Genomic DNA, 17990 nt, shown 5'->3' with positions numbered 1-17990 from the left:
GGGTCCGTAGAGGCACCGCCTTTGTGGAGTGGGACCACAGTTGCCGTATGCCACTCCTTGGGCATGTATCCTGTGGTAAGGCTGAGATTAAACAGCTGCCTTATGTGCAGGTTTAATTCCTCATTTAGCTCATGTAGCAGACAGCCGGGGACACCATCCGGTCCCATTGATGCTGTGTTTTTAGCTTTAGAGAGAGCAGCTTTCACCTGCGCATTTGAGATGTCTGGGAGGCTACACTCCACTGGGATAGTTATCTCTCCTTTAGGGGGGGAGAGGGGGGTGAAGTTTGCACTGAACCTGTCTGCCAGTATGTTGGCAATGTCTGTGGGTTCAGTGATTTTTGTATCATTTTGGACTAATTCTGAGCATATCTGGGAGTTTCCACCCAGGTTCCTAACATAGCTGAAAAAGGCCTTATGATTGTCCTTTGAATCCATGGCAATTTTTCTCTCAAAATTGGCCTTAGTTGATTTTATGAGTGCTCATATTTTTTACTAATAATGATCAGGGTGACTTCCCTTTTATGGATTTTGTTCTATCATGTAATAGCTTTCTCCTCTTATTGTAAAGTTTGTTAATGGCTGGGGTCTACCAGACTGGATGTTTGCCCTTTGTGGAAATAGTCTTGGTTTTATTTGGGATTGCCTGATCCATGCAGTCCTGGAGGTGTTCATAGAAGGCATTTGTAAGGGCTTCCGCAGCTTGGGTTGTGGTTTCCACTGGCTCAGGGGCCTTGAAGGATACCACACCAGTCTTGAGTAGTGTGAAGTTTGCTTTAGAGAAGTTCTTCACTGTGGTCTTTTTTGTTTGGGGTGTGGGATGTGGATTTCCAGTGAGATTAGTTTATGATCAGATCTCACCAATGAGGGATATACTTCGGTGTGGAGCATTTTGTCCCCATGTTTGTGATAATGAGATCTAGTATATTTTCTCCTCTCGTGGGAACAGTGACTAGCTGTTCCATGGCATTTGAATTTATGAACTCCAGGAACCGTTGGGCTAGAAAGTTAGGGCTTGAGTAATGTTCCCAGTCTATATTCGGGTAGTTGAAGTCACCCAATATGATGGTGTTTGGAGATACATTTATACCCTCCAGTGTCTTCAGGAAGGCTGTGTGGGGTTCCTGAGTTTGAGAGGGTGGCCTGTAGCATGCTACAATTTGTAGAGCAGTTTTGCCTATGGTTAGTTGCACCTGGATGGTTTCCGAGCTTGCGTTGCCACCAACCTGGAGGTGTGGGTATCCTTTATGGATATGGATACACCCCTCCTTTTGTGGTGTGGTCCGGGTTTTGGGGCCGAACGCATGATATGAGGTATAACCTAATAGTGCCGGGTGCTCTCAGGAGCCTTGAACCAGGTTTCAGTTACAGCACAGACATCGATGTTCTCCATACTGAGAAGGGCCTCGAGTGCATGCATTTTGAGATTTAGACTTCTGGCATTGAGCAGCATTACCCTCAGTTTCTTCCCATTTTGTTTTCTAGGGTGGTAGGTTTAGAATTTGAGCCTTGCCTAAAAAGGCACTATGGGGTGGCAAAGCCTTAGCCAATATCCAGAATCCCAGGGTGACAGGTGCAAGCCGTCCCTTGAAAGCAGCGTGGCTTGTCAAGCATGTCATCCCAGGCAGACAGACACTGGATCCCATTTGAATGACACCAGACATTAAGCCAATTGTTAAAGCTGATCATCTTGTCTCTATATTGTGGCATCATTCTTGGTGAAGGAAGGATACTGCTCAGGGTCAGGGTCATACCTGCCTGGGCTACATAATCAGAGAGCTCCTCTATGTCTCTTTTCATGTAGTCCAGGGAGGTACGTCTCAGGTCGTTCACACCAGCATGGACAATGACTGTGTCATATTTGTACTTGCCGTGGAGTGACCCGAGTGCTTGTGTTATGTGGCGGATTCTAGCGCCCGATAGGCAGCTTACTGTGACCCTCTCCTTGTTCAGCCTGGTGAGTGGGACGTCAGTGTGTCTGACTATGGAGTCACCTATGACAAGTATGTTTGGTGTTGTATTTGGCCTTAAGGGCTGTGACTGCTTTGCACACTACTTTTGTGGTTTATGTGTTGCTTGTGGGGTGTCTTGAGGTAGCAGTTGTTTGGGTGTCTGCTTTGGAGGCCTCTGCTGTTTAGGTAAATTTTTACTCAGAACCTCTGAGTATGTCTTTGTGTGTTTATGTGTTTGATTCAGTGGTGTGGTAGCATTATGTGAGGCTGGTTTTGTGGTGTGTGTAGTTGCCTTCTCCTCCTGTCTGGTCTTGCCAGTCCTGAGTTGAGAGAGCTCAGCCTCCAGTTTGGCTAAATAGCTGCATCTCTCTCAAGTATTTGTGTTATGTGGGAGGAGGAGAGGGTTGTCTGTGTACATGAGGCAGTTATAACATTGCCTCAAGATTCCCAGATTCACCAGCTGGACCGGAGAGGAAATTGATAACTGACCTTTGGACATGCTAGAATAATATTGGGAATTCCTTAATAATTGAAAACAAGGGCCAGTGGGTTGTGAAGGTGTAGTGCTTTTAATTTTTAGTGCTGACTAATATAATTGCTTTAGTGAGCAAGTGCCAGGTAACTTGAGTGCAATGTGTTACAAGTAACTAAATGCAAAAATGATAAACAGTAACTTTCAAGTGAAACAAGGAACTAGTACAGTAAGCAATGCAGATATCACTAGTGATCCACAGAAGCACTGAGAAGCCGCGTATTAGGTGGAATTAGCTTCCAGGGAAATAACAAGCAAACAAACAACAAGCATATAAACAAAGCTAGATTCAGCAGGCCTGGATCTAGTCTATGCTAGAGCAAACAAGGTGTACCAATTTCAGTAAGATACAGTTCAAATATTCAGGCACTATAAACCTTTAACCAGAAATTCCCAGCTCAAAGGGCAGAGTCCAGCCTCTTCTCCCACAAGAGTGCAGACCACGAACCTTCTTAATGTAAAATAACTGGCCTGAAGCCCAAGTGCCTAAACCAGAACTAATACCCTTGGACACTGGGCTCTCAATCAGCAGTTCCCAACTTAGAAGGATGAAAGCTACCTGTCCTGCCACCACAGTGCTTGCCACAAACCTTCCTAATGTAAAACAACTGGTCTGAAGCCCAAGTGCTTAATCCAAAAGACTTAGAATGATAGCTACACTTTAATCAAGTTACAACCAAGCAGTAATAAATACAATTGAATACTTTAGAGAATGTCTGGATTAGTGCTCAAGTTACACAAACAAAGCTAGATCCAGCAGGCCCGAATCCAGTCTATGCCACAGCAAACAAGGCGCACCAACTTTGGTAAGAAGCAGTTCAGATATGCATGCATTATAAGCCTTTAACCAGAAATTCCCAGCTCAGAAGGGCAGAGTCCAGCCTCTCCTCCCACAAGAGTGCAGACCATGAACCCTCTTAATGTAAAATAACTGGCCTGAAAGCCCAAGTGCTAACCAGAATTAATACACTTTTAGAATAACAGACACTGAGCCCTCAATCAGCAGTTCCCAACCTAGAAGGATGTAAGCTACCTGTTCTGCCACAACAGTGCAGACCACAAACCCTCTCAGTGCAAAACAACTGGTCCGAAGCCCAAGTGTTTAAAAAAAAAGGCTTAGAATGAGTTACACCAAGCAGTAATAAATACAACTGAGTATTTTTAAGATGATGCAAAGGTAAAATGAAGTAGGTAGAAACACAAGTACAGTAAAAGCAGATAATTTTTTTTTTTTTTTTTTATTTATCTGAACAAGTGCTGAGATCAAAGAAACAGATTTGAGTGCTGAAACTAGAAAACTGGCTAGTTATAAGAAAAAAAAAAAAAAAAACAAGCTAGAAGGCTTCCCTCAAACACAGAAGGGCTTGGGGGCTCAGAAGCCTACAAATAGTCTATACCACTTAACAGGAAAGGCAGGAAATAAGCTTAATTTTTTTTGTCTGTTTCCCAGATGCTCTCTTTGTACACAGTAGGAGTGCCTGAAATCAGAATATGATCTCACTGCACTCAGTTGAGTGAGCAAATGAGATGGGCCCAGAGGCAGGCTGAGGGGCGGGCAGTTTCAAGGCCACTAAGATTAACACCAAAACCAAAACCAAAAAAAAACAGGGAGGGTGGGTGGGAATAACTGAAGAGCAGATTAACTGCCACTTGAGTTAAATATTCCTTCAACACAGTTTAAATCAAATTAAATACTGTATTTTTTTAAAAAAAGTGCAGATAAAGGTACTTAAATTCTCTTGTACGTCCAGTTGAATATAACCAAGTTCTTAGCCGGCCAAAGCTGAGGTTTTTAAGCAGGAAATATTTCACAATGCACCACTTAAAAAGGCAAGGACAGGAAATCAAAGAATGTGGCTACCCCCACACCTGTAATTACTAGCAAATAACACACTAGCTTCAGTTCAAGTTACTGAAGAGCAGATTAACTGCCACTTGAGTTAAATATTCCTTCAACACAGTTTAAATCAAATTAAATACTGTATTTTTTAAAAAAAAAGTGCGGATAAAGGTACTTAAATTCTCTTATACGTCCAGTTGAATATAACCAAGTTCTTAGCCGGCCAAAGCTGAGGTTTTTAAGCAGGAAATATTTCACAATGCACCACTTAAAAAGGCAAGGACAGGAAATCAAAGAATGTGGCTACCCCCACACCTGTAATTACTAGCAAATAACACACTAACACACACTGTATTGATAAAGTGATCCTTAAGTGAGAATTTTGACTGGTGTTGGAAGCTTTATTTCACGGGCAGCCAGCTTCCTTTTTATAAGACAAGACAATGATGTGTGTATGTGTGTGTGTGCTGGGGGGGTATCAAGACTCTGCAGATTTTGTTCTGATGGATTTGTTGAATGCTTTGATTTTACCAGATACAATAACAAACAGAGGAGGACCTTAAACATGGATATCAAAATATCTTTGTCAGTAGTCATTTTGGCTTCAGGTATTTATTTGTTTTTCTTTGTGTTTGTTTGTTGTTTTCAGATAAATATGTTTAGATTAGCTGAACATGTCACAATTAGAAATATGGTAAACCAGATTTAAAATGTGCAAGCAATACTACACTGCAAGGAGTGAGCAAACATCTTATACCATTTAAAGAAATACAGAATTAAAACTGTACCTGCAGGACCGATTATTATCTATCATTCTGACAGATATGTCAGTACAGTTATTTGGAGCTCTAATATAGTTGTCATAAATACTAAAGGAGCAGACACAGTCAGAAACAGCTTCAAATAGCTTCTGTCAAACAGTATTCTCTTAAACTAGACTTTAAAACACTAAATGAAGGGAACTTCTGCTAGTAACTTAAACAAAATTCCAGACTTTGGGGAGCAAGCACTAAAGGGGCAACATTCTAGGGTGTATTTAGGAGGAATAGGTAAAAGCACTGGTTTCCACAGTAAGTAGGCAAATGTTTTTAATTTTAAAAGCTACTTGAGGCAGGTAGTGTTGCATAAATAGGAATGTATGCAATGAGGAATCTGTCATATCAGTAGCCTTTTCAATTCCTTGTAAAGAGACACTTGTACAGTGTGAGTTTATCCTCTTAACAAATAAGAAATAATGAAACAGCAAAAAATATTTTTATACAAAATAAGAAACCACAACAATTATTTATATACAATTGCATTCGAACTGTTACAGAAAATTATGAAATATTACACACACTAGATGCCAAGGATTATTCATCGCTGTGCGTCTTAATGGCACTTAAACAAAATGGGGATTAGGAGGGGGAACACCAGACACCAGGGATACTTTATTTTTTATACCCTAAAGACACATAATTTAAAAAAACCCACTAGACACCAAGGATTATTCATCGCTGTGTGTCTTAATGGCACTTAAACAAAATGGGGATTAGGAGGGGGAACACCACACACCAGGGATACTATATTTTTTATACCCTAAAGACACATAATTTAAAAAAAAAACAATGTGGTAGGGAACCACTAGAAACTAGGGATACCATTAAGTACAGTGCCTTAAAGAGACTAATAGTGATTCCAACACTGTACTCAACTACCATATAGTAGACCTCTGCACCTCCACTAGACAACAAAGATACCTGACAAAAAAAAAGCAGGGTTAACAAAATCATTAAAAGGCAACTACAAAAGGGGCCGTAAAAAGATTTAAACTCTGCTCTCTTGCAGCATTAAAACTCAGCACTAACCCACTGCATTAACTGATAATTTAGTATATCATTTTAACATATATGGTGGATAATGGGCATTATTCAATGCCTGTAATAGTTATTGATGTATGAGGGGGAGGAGCAGGGGGCATTAGGCAAGCATCTCAACTTTCTAACACAAAACAGGACAGAATCAGTGATAACTTTAAATTACACATCCTGCAAACTGTGATAGTTGCTAGTCTAACAATTTTTGAACTACCACGGATGTACGTAAGGATATGAACTGTGAAACTCTAATGTCTGTCATTAATACTGACTGAAAGCATTCATGATTTAGAAGGGCAGAAGTAGGAGGCACTGGGGACATTCTGACAACACAGGGACAGGTACGGGGTATATGGCGGGGGTTTATTCATAGCAGACTCATGGTGTGGTGGTAGGGAATACCTCAGGCTTGAACCCTGTACCTTGTATGCAGGTGTTAAGGGCCTGAATTCCCTACCCATCACCATTTGCAAAAAATGTACAGATATTTGACTCATATTTTATCTGTTCTGTTCCTCATAATATCTGTGGTTTCTAAATGCTTGATATTTGATGGCGCAGTGGTAGCATTGTTGCCTCACAGCTGCAGATTCTCAGGTTTGAATCTTGGCTGGGGTGCCTTCTGTATGGGGTCTGCATCTTTTCCCTGTGTTTGTGTGGATTTGGTTTTGTGTCCTCCCATGTTACAAAGACATGTCTGCATTATTTCTTCTTGGGCCTCTGCTGAAAATTGTTGTTTTGTTCCAAGTCAGACTGTCCTGGTTAACAAATGTTAAATAAAATTGACAGGCATTTGAATTTTAGACTTCAGGTTTCTGAATGTTTCATTCCTTACATATTTGATGGTGCAGTGGTAGCATTGTTGCCTCACATCTATAGGTTTTCTGGTTTGATTCTTGGCTGGGGTACCTTCTGTGTGGAGTCTGCATCTCCTCCCTGTGTTTGTGTGGATTTGCTCTGGTGTCCTGCTATTTTACAAAGACATGTGTCTGCAGTATTTCTCCCTGGGCCTCTCCATCAGAAGTAAAATTGACAGGCATTTGAATTTCAGACTTCATATTCTTCAGAAAAATTATAGTAACACAACCTTTTATTCTAGCAACCTTTTATTCTAGCAATTTTCTAAGTTTATAAGATGAATATTTGAAATTTGTCCCTATTTTTGGGACTGTATTCCCCCATTATTGGCTTTGTCCAGGTTTTTTGTGCTAAGGTTGACAGCTATGGCAAGAACTGAATTCACTGAATATGTTTGAGGGCTGTATTCCCTCATTACTGGGTTTGTCCAGGTGTTTTGTACTAAGAGGTTGACAGCTATGGTGAGAACTGAATTCACTAAATGATAGCCATTTGAGTTTCATTCTTCCTCTCTTTCACAAAGCAGCTGATTTGGCGTAGTGGTATGTTGCTCTGACTGTTTTGCACAGGGACCTTGGCAGTAAAATGTATGGTGGTAACACAGCATTTTATTCTAGCAACTTTCCAAGATTATACAAGCAGTGTTTAATGTGTCCCTGGTTTTTGGGATTTTGACCCCCCCCCCCAATAAATGTTGGCTTTTTTCCAGATTTCTTGTGCTGCGAAGTTGAAATGCAGTTGAATATTGAGTAGATTTTACAAGGAGCTGAGAGCTGCAGGGGAAGAGAAGTTTAGTGCTGCTTATGCTGAGTCTGCTTGCATTGTTAATAGCACAACAGGTTGTGTACTTGTTTTTGATGCAGAAGGCTGTGGGTTCTACTCCCACAAAGGGTGGATGCTGCCGTACTGAGAATGTCCTCCTTGGTGAAGATACTAACTATGAGCCTGTTATCAGTTTGCCATCCATTTCCTCTTGCAATATTACTAGCTTATTATTTTTTTAATGTAATATAGGCAATTTATTCCTCAGAGGCAAAAGACACCTTATTTTTTGATGAAACCATGAAATATAAAGGTGTTTGCTAGCAGCAACCTCTTCATTAGTTACAGATTTCTTTAATGTGGAATTATTTAGATGACTTTTACTTCTTCAGAGATTGTGCATATTTACTGATAATGGACTTTAGAATTGTGCATATTTACTGAAAATGGACTGTAGAATTGTGCATATTTGCTGATAATGGTGGACTGTAGAATTGTGCATATTTACTGATAATGATGGACTGCAGAATTGTGCATATTTACTGATAATGGTGGACTGTAGAAGTTTGAGTAGTCTTTTATGATGGAAATGTTCTGAACTGGGCAGTTTTGTCATTATGGGTGCGTGCATTTTGTTTCATTGCTTACTGGAAAAATGTTAAAAACAAATTTAAAACGCCCTCTAACAACTGTACTGTATTGCAAAAGGACTATAATTTAGTACAATCAGGAAGGTGTATCAAAGAGCTCATGTATGGTTTATATGCAAGGGGCCTATGATTTGAAAACAGCCCAAAATTAATCTTTATCTGCCACTGGCAAAATGTATTTTCTTTGAATGTGGGTTTCAATGCTGTTTCAATGAATGTGAGCTTCAAGAGCAGAGAAGTTTTAATGCTAAGTCTGTTTTCATTGTGAGACTGCATTGCTTTGTTTAGCAGATGTTTTAGTGTTTGTGCTGTAAAATGCAAAATAAAACTTTCAAATGAAGTCCAAATCATCATAGAAGTAAAGCAGTATGCACATTAGTGTTTATGGTAAATGGAGTGATATAGCCAAGTAATGGATCAGTGGAATGGCTGCAGAGGCTCCATTCGACCATGATTTTTGTGAGGGGAAAGGGCGGCAAACTCAGACAGGCCCAGCTGAACTATACCTCCCAACTGTCCAGATTTTCAAAGAATGAATAGATTTTTGCTTCTTATTTTTGGTTTGTTCCTCATAAAATTTGTGGTTTTCTGGCAAATCATTTAGGAATTAAGTCACTAAATAATGATACACTGAGTTTCAGACTTCATAACCTTCACAAAAATGCACGCTAAAGTAAGACCTGTTATTCTATCAACTGTGATATTAATTCCAATAAACAACACCAATGTTGAGCAGAAAAACGACCTTTATAGCAACACAAAGCTTTCAGGTATTACACCCTTTCTCAATGCTTAATATAGGTTCATTTAAAAACACAGTTTAAATAGGAGTCATAAAAGTCAAGTAATAACCAATAGATTAACTACTTTTAAACCCATATTTTTGTCAACTAATGAATATGTGAATAATGGTTATTGTGACTCTGTCAGGGAAGAGAAGGTCAGATATATAACCTCATAATACTAAGACGCAGATAGGAGTATTATTAAGAAATACTGGACGGTCTTGATGGCATCTAGTGAAATCAGGGCAGTTTTAGATGATAGACCAAGATTTGCGTATAGGAATATGAAGACAATAAAGAGTATGTTATGCTATAAAGATTTTAGGGTAGAACCAGAAGGTCAGTGTACTTTAGGGAGGAAAGGTACATATGGATGTGGTAATTGTACTTGTTGTGGTGATATTATGAATGTTAATTCTGATGAAACATTTGGTAATAGTATGTTTACTCATCCAGTAACACATAAAGTTTATACATTTGATGTGTCGGCTACATATATTACTAACAACGTGGTGTATTTAGCAACTTGTACTGCCTGTTGTTCATTTTATATTGGTAAAACCACTAGGAAGTTAAAAGATCGTATAATAGAACATAAGTCTGAGATTAGAAGGGCATGTGAGAATAATGCAGTATTTAAACATATTGGTGTATATGGTTTAAATCATAAATTTAAATTCAGGGTGATTGATATTATCCATCCATCCATTAGAGGAGGTGATATGGGAAATTTATTGGAAATAAGAGAGTTTGAATGGATTATCAGACTTTCAGCTGATAGTTCACCTGGTTTGAATTCTGCTGTTTCCTTAAAGCCTGTACTAATTGAGATACAACGCACCAGGTTAAAGTAATGATTAATATATGTACATTTTGTAGTTTAATACTATTAATTTTTTATATAAATTTTTTATATGTTTTTGTATTTTGTATTATTGCTTTAAATTGTTCATATGATGTTTGGGCTGCGTGTCATGTGACTTTTATGACTCCTATTTAAACTGTGTTTTAAATGAACCTGTATTAAGCATTGAGAAAGGGTGTAATACATGAAAGCTTTGTGTTGCTATAAAGGTCGTTTTTCTGCTCACCGTTGGTGTTGTTTATTGGAATTCTATCAACTGTCTCAGTTTATACAAGAGCAATTTTTAGTACTGTTTATATGTTCCCCCAATATATTTGGCCTTGTCCAGATTTATTGCATTAACAGGTTGAGAGGTACATGCAAATAAATTGCTTTATAGAATTAGGCATAGCCAACCTCTCAACTGTCCCCGATTTTGGCTCAAAATGTTGCTCTTCCCCCTAATAATCCCTCCGCAAAATAGCAATTTTGGAAGAAAACATAGAGGGTTTACAATTAAGAAATAACTGTAATAATCAAAGTTATAGATCACTTTTATTTCAGAAATGCATGTAGATTCTTTTATTTTGTCAGCTGTTCAAGTTAGCAGTATTAATATTAATAAAGCAGGGTTTTTATTAGAAAGCAAAACTCAAATTCTGTAATTTTAAAACACAATTAGGAAGGCACAGATTACTTTGACTTCTGTTTTCTGTATCATCAGCACTGGTGGTATTTCAAAGGGTTGATGCACAAGTAATTGAAGGTTTACAATCTGATATAACCATAACTGATCTAGTGTCAGACACAAAAACAACATGACAAGATACTGATACAGATGCTGAAGAGAGTAAAAAATATACTTTCAAGTTAACAAGAGCAAATATAAAATAAGAACAAGACTTTTAACTGTTCCCTATTAAAACTCAAATGACTTCTAGAAATGCAGTCACCCCATTTCTGCTTATTTTATAGTTGAACTAATACTTGAAAGATTAGGCTAAGAGTAGGTCTAGGCTCAAGTAGGTCTCAAACAATCAAAGAGTTAAGAGATACCATCTGAAGATTCTGGATGGTGCTATGGAGTATCCATACAGGATAATACAGTGATCAGTGGCAACGTAGAGAAGATGCTGCTGCATCCTGTCATGTAGACATTCAGAAAGTGAGAGAAGGAGTAAGAGGAGGCCCCAATATAAAATGTTGGTGAACATCTACAAAATCAATGAATGGAAGCAATGGTCACATGTGAGCAGCATATCTGAGAGGGGAAGGCAATTCTGAAGCTACTGGCATCAACATTTTAAAGAATCATCCAAAGATGTCAACAGAAATTTGAAAAGTCTCAATGCTCTGATAACAAACAGCTGTAGAAGGGTATGTGCCCTGATTGTTTGTTTCTGAGACACACAAGACAAGTTTTCTTTTTGACAGAGCTCTCCGGCAGGAAAGAAGAGAATGACAGCAGATCAGGTCAAAGAAGGCCCAACACAGGATGTGGACTAGACTTAGTTTAAGACTTTATCTCATTTAATGGATATACCCAGACTGTGCAGCCATGTCGGGACATAGTGGATCTCTTGCTAAAGAAACAACCAACAGAAAATTATCACTAGCCTGGCATCTAGGTACACGAATACCAGGAGACACCAGTGATGTAATACCACTGAGAAGAATATTAAATACTTGGTGAAGACAGCAAGTGTGGGCAATAGGTCTAAAGGCTGCACCTCCTATTATTAAAAAATATGACATTACTTGGCAAGTGTGCATAAGTTTTGTCCAGCTACTCCAGTTTTTTCCCAATCATTAAACATATTCCAGTTGACTAACTATTCCAAATTGTCTATATAAATGATTGCACTTATCATTACAGCCTTTTTCATGGCTGAAAATGATCATAGATGGTCAGTTCATGTACCTGGTTAACAAATGAAAAATTAAAATTAAATTAAAAGTGAAGTCCCCTCATGCCCTAGTAGGAAACTATAATGCTATGAATCAATTCAGTATTTCTACAACAGCAAAGGCATGACTGACTGGGTAGTGCTCCTGTAGAACATTATACACTTCAAAACGACTTTGAGATTACTCGTTAAAGAAATAGATGTGGCACTTAGAACCTCCTGAGTAGAAGGAATACAATGTAGTGAAACCAAATTCCTGAAGGGTACTCTCTGCATTGTCATTTGGATACAAGGACCAGACTGAGGGTCAGAAGCTAGACCAACACCATCAAGCTTGACAAAAGAAGAATACAAATGGCAAGCCAATACTACACAGTGTGACATCTGTAAATCACTTCCAAAATGCCAGAATCATGAGTTATTAACACCCTGTCAGAGGCAAACAGAAGGGTCTTCCTTTCACATGGACTTTCACAGAGATTTCTACTTTCAGCATGTTACTTGGTACTTTAATAAAGCTGAATATAAATTATAATTAGAACTGCAGTGCAAGGAGAAGTGGTTTGAGTTGAGTGCTGCTTGTTTTTCTTATACTTGATTTTGACTGGCATTCCAGTAATGTATTTAAAAAGTAATTTATTTTTTCATGCCTCATAGCCTTTTGTTTCCATCTAGATATTAAGTAAGCTGTCATGCAGCCAATGCATTGAAATATTTGTATTCTTCTACACTTATTTTTGTCTTGATTGGACTCTCATAATGACGGTTTGGCACTCAGGGCAGCATATTTAATTAAAGTTAGTTTTTGTGGTTTTGAGCATAGCTCCTCCCCTTTCTAGTTGGTCACACCCCTTCCCATTGACCCCACCCATTCAGCTGTCTCCTGCAGCCCCCCTTTGATTTGAAGTCACCAGCCACCACTGGTGATGTCCCGCAAAATTATCACGTTAATAACAATATCCTAAGCACACAATCAGTCATGAGGGATTTGGGCACCCAGGTTGATAGCAACCTGATTTTTGACTACCATGTTGCTTCTGTTGTATGGAAAACTTTCTATATGGCCCACCTCATAAGTAAGGATAAAGGGACAAGGAGCTCATAACATCCCTGTGTTCTTCCCTAATAAGGCCCATTACTGAGTACAACACCCTGTTCACCATGTACCTCGCAAAGCACATGCAGCAGCTGGAGAGACCACAGAGGTCCCTCACTAGGAGAATCCAGGGCCTCAGAAGTCTACCATACAGAGATAGGCTAAAAGCCCTATCCCTCTACTCAATCTCCTACAGACTTCTCAGAGGTGACCTCAGTCTGGCATACAAGGTGATCTTGGATCCCGCCTTGATGGAACTGCTGCATATCTGCAAATCAAGCTCACTCGAGTAACCCATACACATGGCCTCAACCTGGTCTGTGACATCAATAGAACTTGTTGATGGGACAGATTTGTCTCCCAGAGACTCCCCCATCTGTGGAATAGACTCCTTCTCCACTTCAAGCACAGTACCTCTTTACCCCTTTTTAAGCACAACCTGGATAACTGGATGGGAAACAGAAAATACACCCCTGGGATTCCACCTGTCTCCCTGCTTGACAGTGGCATAGGGTGATGACTTGTTGGAACATGGGCTAAATTCTTAGCTAGGCTTGTAAGGGCCTCAGGGCCAATAGCCAGTAACTTCCTACGATTCCTATGACAGCCTGTGTAACCCTTTCAAAGAAGTTAACAATAATCATTAGGCAGGATCTTCCCTTGTCAAAGCCAAACCACTGCAGGTCAAAGCTAATGAGATTTTTGATATCATTGCTTATAAGGTCAGTTATAATATGCTCCACAGCTTTGCATTTGAGACTCAGCAGACCAATGGTGCTATCATTCTTGGAGTCAGAAGAAGGTTTTCCATTATGGAGTGGCATTACCACTATGATGTGCCAAACTTCAGAGACAAAACCTGTAGCTAAACTTAGGTTAAACACCTTCAGTACATATTCATTTGGAATAACATCGGATTTAAGGAATTTATGGATATGGTGACTTTGGAAAGAAGTCTTTGGGGTAAAAAATAGCACTTAATTTGTTTGTTAGTATACTGGCAGTGTCTTTAGAATCTGAATAGGTATTATCACACTGAATAAGTTCAGAACAATGTTCAATGCTATTTCTTAGTTTCCTAAGATAGCCGAAGAAGGATTTATAATTGTCCTTAAATTCAAATGCTAACAAACATGCACATGCTGTTTTAGTAGACATAACAATATTTTTTGTGGTTTAGTAATACTAAGTAATATTCCAGACAATCTTTGATATAAGGATTGTTGTATCTGCTGTATGATTTAAGGAGTTTGTTTTTCTTTTATTGTAATGATTATATTGGAAGGCAACCGAGGGGCTTTGTTTTTGAATGCTCTATTATATTTTGTTCTGATTTGATCTTTAATTATATATACTTATCTAAATGGTCATGAAACTCCTTTATGAAGCTACTTGCAATATCATTGTCAGCTGATGCTGCCATGTGCAAGTTGTCTGAAGTCTTTGAATTCTGAGATATTTCATGCAGGGGCTTTGGAGATTTTGAAGTTGAAAGTCACTAGTTTATAATCTGACTTAAATGATGATGGTGATATAATCAATGAGAATATTGCTTTACGAGTCTACATTTGTAAGGACCAGATCAAGAGTATTATGCCCTTTAATGGGTTTGTTAACTATTTTATCCAGGGAGTTTTTGTTCATTAACTCTTAGATCTTCTAAAAACTTCTATGCATACTCCATATTGGAGGTATAGATGCCTCAGCTTAGGCAGGGGTGGCTAATATCTTCCAATATAATAGAGCTTTTGTTTACATGGAAATCCTTGAGTATATGTGGGAATCTTACATGATTATCTGGGAGCACACATGATGTCCTGTAATAGGTATAGTCTGATAGTTTGTCCTGTTTAGGATAATCTAAAGTTTTATGAGTTCCAGGCTATGGAGCGCATCATCATGGAACTCATTAATAAAGACACTGAAACCTTCAAACACTTGACCCGACCCAGTTTGGCTTTGGTAAGGGTAGATCATGTCTACTAAACCTGGTTGACTTTGAGACAGTCACCAAGGCCATAGATGAGAGGAAGGTGGTTCACACAGCCTACCTTGACCTCACCAAGGCTTTTGACACCATTCCCCACTCAGAAATTATAGAAAAACTCACCAGCCTGAACATAAACCCCTATGTCACGAGATGGGTTGCCAACTGACTTACAGACAGAACTCACACAGTAAGAATAGCGGGCTCCAGTTCCGACTCTAAACCAGTCACAATTGGTGTCCCACAAGGCTCGGTCCTGGGACTCCTACTGTTCGGCATATACTTCTAAGAAGTACAGGCAAACACAGGAGGACTATGGCTAACCAAGTTCGCCGATGACTGCAAAATGGGAGCCATAATTGACTCTCTGGCTGACACAGACATTCTCCAAAAGGGCCTTACTGAGATGGACACCTGGTGTCAAAGTCATGGTCTCAAGCTAAATGCCAAAAATGCATAGTCATCCCGTTTGGGAAAAACAAAACACCCATGAATTACCACATAGGTGGCAGCCCCCTTAATACAGAAGAGGTAATAAGAGATCTGGGGACACAGGTAGATAGTAATCTCTCCTTTAACAATCATATTGCCAAAGTAGTTAGGAAATTCTTCTATGTAGCCCATCTAATTACTAAAGGGTTCACATCTAGAAATAAAGAGGTTATAGTGCCCCTCTACTCATCCCTCATCAGACCCATCATAGAGTACAATGCCCCATTTGGGATGTACCTCACAAGACACTTCCAACAGCTGGAAAGACCACAAAAGTACCTCACCAAGAGGATTACTGGCCTCAAACATATGTCCTATGCAGTCCGACTGGAAAAACTCTGGCTGTACTCAGTGGCATATCGCTTACTCAGAGGTGATCTCTGCCTGACTTACAAAGCCATGTCCAACTCAGAATTGATGGACATGCTCCACTTAAAGAAATCCAAGTCACTGTGAGCCACTCGCTATAGTGAGCTAACCCTCGCCACAACAATAAATAGAACATGCTGGAGGGATAGATTCCTATCACAGTGACTCCCCACGCTTTGGAACAAAATTCCTAACTACATTAGGCAGAGACCCTCACTAACACTCTTCAAGAGAAACCTTAACGAGTGGATGGGTAAATGAAAATACACCCCTGGGATCACTTCATTGGCTCTTCTTGACAGAGGCTCAGTTTATTAATCAATGGGGTGACGAAAGCTGACACACTCTGGCTAGGCTTATAAATGCCTTCAGGAAGATAACCTTGTACCTACCTATGAACCTATTTGTGGGATTGCTGGGAAAATGCCTGGAGTTGATATGGTGCTTAACAACCATAAATACACCACCACCACTGTCACTGGGCCTGGAAGCACAGTAGATGCAAAACCCGTGTATGGTGGGAGTGCTTTCTTTACATTTAAACCATTTCTTAATAATTTGAAAAATATGGATGTATTTCAAATACAGGAGACCCTCAAGAATGGGCAATTTGTTGTTGAGATTTCTGTCATTTTGCAGATGTACATTAATATTTTCAGTTTTGTATTTGATATGTTTGTTATATTAGAATGCCCATTAGCTGAGCTCTGCCTAATAAAGGTATAATGTTGGCAGCAAAGGCTTTAGCCAGCATGTAGAAGCACTGGAACAGGAGGTGCTGGACATCTTTTGTGATAAATCCTGTTTTGTTTTCCGACTATTTTCCCTGCCTCAGATCATGAAGTTCCCAGCATTTTTTGACTGTTCGTATCTCACAATGTTTCTGAGTAGAAGTTGTGTCAGGCTGCATGTTCAGTGTTAGACATGTCATTTTCTGTAGTTCTTGTTGTAAGTCATTGCCCACAGTTTTACATTCTACGATTGTGTCTTGATGAGATCAGTAAAGTACTAGTTTCAGGTAAGTATTTACAAGAAAAAAAAGAGATGATTTCATCTGCAACACTACATAAACAAACTGGTAAATAGTCTAATTTTTTATTAGTGAAGTGTTACTTTATCCATATAACTGCAGACAGTAATACTTGCAGTATTTGTAACTATCTCTTTAAAGTGACATATATCAGTCACAGAGGAATGAGAAGAGCTACTAAGTATAAACTAGCAAGGCTGACACTTCACAGTATGGAAGAAGATCTGGCGATTGTTTAAGGACTTAAAATTTTGACTATTTAATTAGGTTCTTTTGAAAAACAGTTTTATAGTACTATAAAAAGCTTTGTAGCAGATTTCAGTTAGCACAAACCTTGGTCATTCACGGAAAAAGAAAAAATTGGACATCTTCCAGTAAGACTCACAACACTGTTACTGTATCTAAATGGAAAACAAAAAACACTTCCTGTATACAAGTAGGATGGGTCATACAAAAGGGACACAAACTGTATTGTGAGAAGAAGACAAAGAATCTTGAAAACAAAACAATGGCATAATAACAGGCCCAGTGACAGCTATTGTGGGGGTATAAGAAATTCAAATGTTAAAAAAAAACAGAGTGATGCTGATGCATAGGTATCACACAAAATATCTGAATAATAGTTCATGGGGATAGAATATCCAGCTTGAGACACATTGATCATTGAAAATACATATTGATGTTTCTTCTCCTGGTCTCATAAACATATGATGAAAGAGACATACTATAGGGTTTTTAGTTCTGAGTTTTCTTAAATGTCTGGTTAAGTAAAGAGGTTTTTAGTTCTGAGTTTTCTTAAATGTCTGGTTAAGTAAAGAGCACACTAAAACACTTTAGCTTCAGTTCTGAATAGAATGTACAGGACCAGGAAGAGGTATATAGATGCATAAAGTATGTTGAAGTGTTAGATTTATAATTATTGGTTTACATTCATGTTACTGAATCACAGAACATATTTGTAAAAAAAAATGAACGTATTTGCCATATTTCACACTACCGAACAGGAACAATGTCAAACTTAATACAACAGT

Source organism: Protopterus annectens, chromosome 16.part0, assembly GCF_019279795.1.
Source record: "Protopterus annectens isolate FY-2018-M chromosome 16.part0, PAN1.0, whole genome shotgun sequence".
NCBI lineage: Eukaryota > Metazoa > Chordata > Ceratodontiformes > Protopteridae > Protopterus > Protopterus annectens.
The sequence above is the reverse complement of the archived record's forward strand: the minus strand, read 5'-3'. Positions refer to the sequence as shown.